The following is a 6,597-nucleotide window of genomic DNA, read 5'->3' on the forward strand; positions in this document are numbered from 1 at the left end:
TTCTATTTCCTCTCTTTTAAATATTAAATTTTCACATGCACCGAGACATAGAATTGATGTGCGAAACATTAAACATGTGCAACTTCTTCAATAGTTCGAAGGTATTTAACACATTTTTTCTTTGAACATTTCCTCTTCTCCTTTCATAGTGCGAGAAAACATAGTATTAAATTAAGTGTTTTGGAAACCACTTTTTGAAAACATTAATTTTAATATTCCAAAAAGTATTTTTGAAATAGTGAAATTAGTGCTCAAAAAAGTATTCTCTAAAATTATGTTTTTTCATACTTTTAGAAAGTATTTTTTGAAACACTAAACTTACTATTATGGAGAAAAACTTTTTGAAATTATATAAAATAACACACTTTAAAAAAAAATCAAAACACTAATATTTATATAATTTTGAAATTATTTTTTTAATGGTAAATTTAGTATTTCATAAAATATATAAAAAAAACACAAATACTTTTCAGAACACTAATTTGACTATTCTAAAAAGTATTTTTCAAAAGACTAAATAATACTAAATTTAATTTAGAGATTTTTGAAAGTGTGAAAATGAAAAAAGTGTTTGCGTGTCTAATTTGGCACCTTTGACATTGTCGAGGAAGTTGTGCCTACAATACCGTCACACACCAATTTTACAAACCGGATGTTTATGAAAATTAAAAGAGGGGAAGAGAGAAGAAAGTGATGTGAAAGAAAAAAAAACTAAAAATACTTATTAAAATAAGTGGGAAGTGGGAGGAAGGCAATGAGTATATGTAAAAACTGAAAAAAGAGAAAGAGATGTGTGAAAAAAAATAATATTTAATATAAAATTAAAAAATTAGAAGAAAAAAAATTAATGATATTTTAGAATGGAAATATGGCTTAGCGCAAAAGGATTTTGAATCCTATTACATCGATTGATTCCTCCGCAGCCTTTTTAATATTTTTTTTATAACTTAAGTAAATATTCTATCTGTTTTTTTTTTATTATTAAGAGAAGATATAAAAAAAAACGATAATAAAATTTAGACTTGGGATATTATATTTTATCTTGACCCACCAATAAAATAAATGTGTTTATTTTGTTGGCAACGCGTGTTTCCTAGACAACTATAATCGTAATAAACCTTTGGTTAGATAAATTTAATGAAATTTTTTTTAGATATTTAATTTTATTTATGTACAACAAATAATTATTTTTTATAAGGTAAATCAACTCAAAAAGAAAAACAATTATTGATAAATAATTATAATTTTAAATTTTCAACTTTATAAAAATAACATTTTTCAGAAAGAACAAAAAAAGTTTGCTAGTATAAGTGATTGTCTCAAACAACAGAAATGTGAAATTTCAACGTCCCAAACATGTTATTAAAGGAAAAAGTGTCTGAGAGGAAGCACTGAGATGAATGTTTGCTTTACCATTTCTAATCAGAATCTGAACACCATGTAAATATTTTATGATCATGATTGGTAAGACATATAAGGAAGTGATAAGCTCATTTGATTAATTGATAGAGTATGTTTGATAAAAACAAATTTACTAGTCAAAAGATTTTAAGCTTGTTAAAATTAACAAGTTATAATTTATGAGTTAAAAGATTATAAATTTATAAATTAATTGATTGAATTAAAAGTGTGTAATAAAATTAATTAATAAGTTAGTTGATTAATATAAAATGACATATATCTATTTATTTGATAATAAAAGTAAAAAATAACATGCAGACAAAATGATTTATAAATCAAAAGGAGTAAAAATGATTTCAAGTTAATTATTGGAAATAAAAAAAATTAAAAAAAAATTAACAGTTTCTAAGTTATAAGTTAATTCAATTAGTTTATGTAAACAAATTATAAGTTCTTAAAATAAGTTATAATATCAAACAAAATTATTTTTTTAAAACTAAATATCACATGAATTTGAGTTTTTAAAATTTTTATGAAAAAGAAGATAAAATTTACATAATTTTTTAAATAAAAATGTATAGCATTTCATAATTAAAAAAATAAAACAATAAATATTATCTTAAACTAAATAATATATTTTCTCAGTGTTTTCTCTAGTCAACGTAAGCCTCCCTTTTGTTGACAATGATTCAAAGAATAATGAATATGGAGAAAAAAGGGGGAAAACTTACATAAAATATCACACTAGCTAGTGACAACATGATATATTATTATTATTTTTTTGCTAAAGTAGTGTTTGAGTAAATCTCTAAATTAGTTTTTGATATTGTATGTGTATGAGGTTTTAAAATCCTCTATTAATTTTTTTTACTACGTAACATATCACCTGGTTTAATTTTTTTTGTGCAAAAAGTAATGGACAAAAATAATAATAAAGTAACAAAAAAATAGAATTTAAAACTTTTTTTTTTATAAAAATTATCAATAAAACAAGATTTACCAGACATTATAGACTGAAATGTCTGTTATATTATATATAATTTTAGAGTCTAAATTAAATATTTATTCATAAATTTAATGAGCACACTTTTTTTTCTTCTTTTCTGGTTTATAATAAAGATTACTAAAATGAATTTTATCCCTCCCAACAATTTTTTCTCATGGTACATGACTAGAAATCGAACCTTAACAACATACGAAAAATCTTACTACAATCAATTATGTTGAAATTTATTGATTTGAATGAGATAGAAAACATGCAAAATTCACCCAAAAAAAAAAAACATGTAAATCATACCTAATGAACATCAATCTTGGTTTGCAAAGTTAGATTTCTCTTATAAAAGCACTCTCTAAAACCCAACTAATATAATGTTCATATGCATAATAATTAATGTGTTGTTGAAAGCATGTCCGACCTTAGAAGTTATAAGTGCAGAGTACTTATCCTTTTGTTCCACTAGTCAAGTCTTAGCCATTAGAGCAATTCTAATGGAAGTTGCTTGTCCTATGAAGTAATTAAAGTCCCGTTTCTTGTCATTGGAGGACTCTGATGTGGTAACATGAGTTACTTGAAGAAGAGAGAGAGTTGTTTCATCAAACAACAGTTCCTTACCAGATTTCAAGCAGATCTTATTGAACATATTTGAGAATGTTTCGGAAATAATAATTATGAAAATTAATTTCGTATAATGTCTATGTATTTACTATTGTTTTATTTTATTTTTAATATCTACTTATTGTGTATTTTTTCTCGTAACTTATTTTCTTTCATTGTAGTACAATTATCATTTTTAATAAAAATTTAAAATTGATTCATAAATGATTAGAAAAAAATTTTAAAAGTTAAATTTCTTAAAGTTTCTTACTATTAGAGTAAATTTGAGTTTGAATCGCTTAATACTAACATGGCACACTAGGAACCACTTTTTTCATTTTTCAATGCATGATGCAACTTAAATGAGTTGTTTCCATTGGAGATGCACTTAGGTGCTTACAAGAATCGATGGTTGCAACATCCATGTGGCCCAACATCCCAATCCACCTAATTTTTATTTATTAAATTTAGTATGTTATAAATTAGTTTTTTTTTTTAAAATAATTACTTTTTTGACAAGTAATTGGAAGAAAAATAATTTCTTAAAAATGATGAGTCCGAAATTAATAATGAAAAAGCATAATCTGTGGTCCAAAAGCTAGGGGGCTTGTGAGCCCAACATAAAATGCTGTCTTGGTTCCTTTTCATGAAAAAGAGGCACAACACAAGCATGAGGCTCGTAATGTTGTTCACTCGGACTCTTGGCCCTAAGTGCACTTGTTCAATGTTGTAGGCATCATCCATCACTTTTTCATTGAAAGGCATTTGGGTCTCTCTCATTGAGAGGACCCTTTTGTCTCAGTCCACAGATTTTTGTTCATCAAATAAGATATTTGGATTAATGGATTTGATGTTTGGGGGAGGATTGTCATTTGTCAACTAAATGTTATTTGAATACATATTATCATGGACTGACGTCATTGTTAATTTTAGATATAAGGCCAGATTTAGGCTAATTATTATTGCACTCGTTGAACTCTAGCATTGATTGGCTTCATCTATTTATTTATTTTTTTAAGGATTTTATTTAAACTAGTGGAAAGATAACGTTGCAACCTGAGTATGTTTTTTTTTAATTGAATTTTATATGTAGTTAATATATGAGAAGGAATCCACTTATTTTAAGAAATGTTTGGTAAGAGAGAATTTTTTTTACACACTAAGAATTATGATTCTTGGAAATTATAAATCTCAAGAATCATGATTCCTAAAAATAATTAAAATTTATTTAGTTACTTAAATATTTCTAAGAATATTCGTACAAAATTCTTGATAGTTAAATATTTTCATATTTAGTTACTATAGTATATTCCTTAGTATATAAATATTTTTACAAAAATATTATTTATTAAAGTAATCTTACTATATATATTTTATTTATTCAAATCTTATTTCAAATATGATATTAAACTATTTTAAAAAATTGAAAATTTATAGTTAAAATTATTTAAATACAAAATTCAACAAAAGAAATAAACAAAGAAAAATGCACCAACTTGGGATAACGTAAGTAGTGAGAGACTCACATCGCTTAACCAAGTGGATATGATTCGAATTCTAACTTTTGCGAATGCATAAAACTTTATCTAGGAGGGGATGTCCACCTATTTGGTGTCTGTCAAACCTTGAGAGAGATTGTCCATGTGTTTGACGGGCTTAACGTCATTGAGGTATAAAACTTTCGAACTCGCTCATGCTTGATGCTATTCAACCTTCACCTAGTATAAATGAGGTAGAGAGTCTCTATAACACTCATGCCTAGCATGGCTAAATCCATGTTGGACCTCATTTCATGTAGAGGACATCTACCTCACTCTTAGCCAACGTCACTAAACTGAAATCTAGTGTCTCTAGGTAGGGTGCTTTTGTCTTGATCATGTTAGGCCCCATTCAACTTGGGTTCGATGCCACTAAGTTAGAGGTTTTACCCCTTACCCATGTCTAGCGCCATTCAACTCACACTTGATGTGATTAAGTTAGGGGGTTTCCCTCTACTCATACTTGGCGCCACCAATCATGCGCTTGACGTTAGTGAAGTAAAGAGTCTCTAACGTATGTCATCTCATGCTCGATGCCTTAAAGCTGTGTCCGATGAGATGGTGAAATCTACACTTGGCAAAATCACAAAATTGCTCAATCCACTTGAAACTTAGACTATTCCAAGCATGTAACATGTAATAACATATATAGGCACTTCAAACAACTTATATCCAACTAGAATTACAACATGCAACATCATATTCTCAAAATCACCAAGTTCTTCTATTTGAAAAACCAAGAACTCGAAGGCTTAATTAATAACCAACTTCAAAATCATGCAATTCAACAACACGATTGCAATCATTCAACAACAATTTCATGCACTACAACTCAAAAATCAACAACAACTAGGTTTATCTTTCTTTGCCTTGGAATCTAAGAGAAATGAAGAAGAAGATGACTTTGAGCTAACACTGAAACTCTGCACCAACTCAAATTTTCAACTTTGCATGCCTTGAATCAACAATCAACAATAATAACTCTCAGGGGAAGAAACTTACAAACACTCAAAGGTTAGTAGAAGAAATGATTTCTCAACAGCCCTAAAAACACCTTTCTCTAGTTTATCTCTTAAGGTTTCTTTTTAAGAATGAACTTATGAAACTAAAGTTTTAAAGAGAACCTTATGTACCTCTCCCCTATGATCAAATTGGACATCTACCTAAGAAAACTCCTGAATGCATAAAACTCACGAAAATTCCCAAATTCTTAGAGTTTCTCAACAATTAAATCCCAAAATCATCACAACAAACAATTCAACATAATGAATAATAATTAATAAAAATGTATAGTGTTAAAATTTTGAAATTGGACTTTTTATATGCAAATAGTGGGAGATTTATTATATACAATTAAAACATAACTTTTATATAATTTATAATGTTATTGTTAGGGACAAAATAGTAAAAAAAAATATGGAGACAAAGGATGAATGTTTTCGTTATAATTAAGCTATAGTCATAGTTTGCCTAAAATAAAGAATGGTTTAAACGGTAATTAATGATAAATTAATCAAATAAAAAGAGAAAAACAAAAGACAATATCCAATTTATTATACTTATAAGTTATAAATAATAGATATAGGTTACATTTATTATCTTTTAATCCGAACATTGATAAAGTAATTTTTAACATTTGTTTTTAAAATAATAATTATATTCTTTTTAAATAATAATTCTAAAATAGGTAAATTTATAGATTTTATTTTGGGAAGATGAGTTATATATATTTTAGAAGAAGTAAGCTTATTTCAATTCATTGATGCTAGTATTATAAATGCAAGTTGCAACACACTTGAATAAATGATTGTTAATTGGCATAAAAATTAGATGCCTTAACTAAAAAATGGGCGACTTAATTTACTTGCTCCTGACAAAAGTTACCATTAAGTTTGAATTAAAAATTTAAAAAAAATCTCTACATTTGCCAAAAAAAAATGCAATTTAGAATTGCCTTGTGTGTTGCGTGAAAAAGCATGCTTGGCCCATTTATATACTAATTGTCTAGATCAATTTTACATTGTAATATATTTTTCAAATAATTATGTATAATAATTTTTT

The sequence above is a fragment of the Cajanus cajan genome, chromosome 1 (genome assembly GCF_000230855.2).
Source record: "Cajanus cajan strain Asha chromosome 1, NIPB_CcT2T_4, whole genome shotgun sequence".
In the NCBI taxonomy this organism is placed as follows: Eukaryota; Viridiplantae; Streptophyta; class Magnoliopsida; order Fabales; family Fabaceae; genus Cajanus; species Cajanus cajan.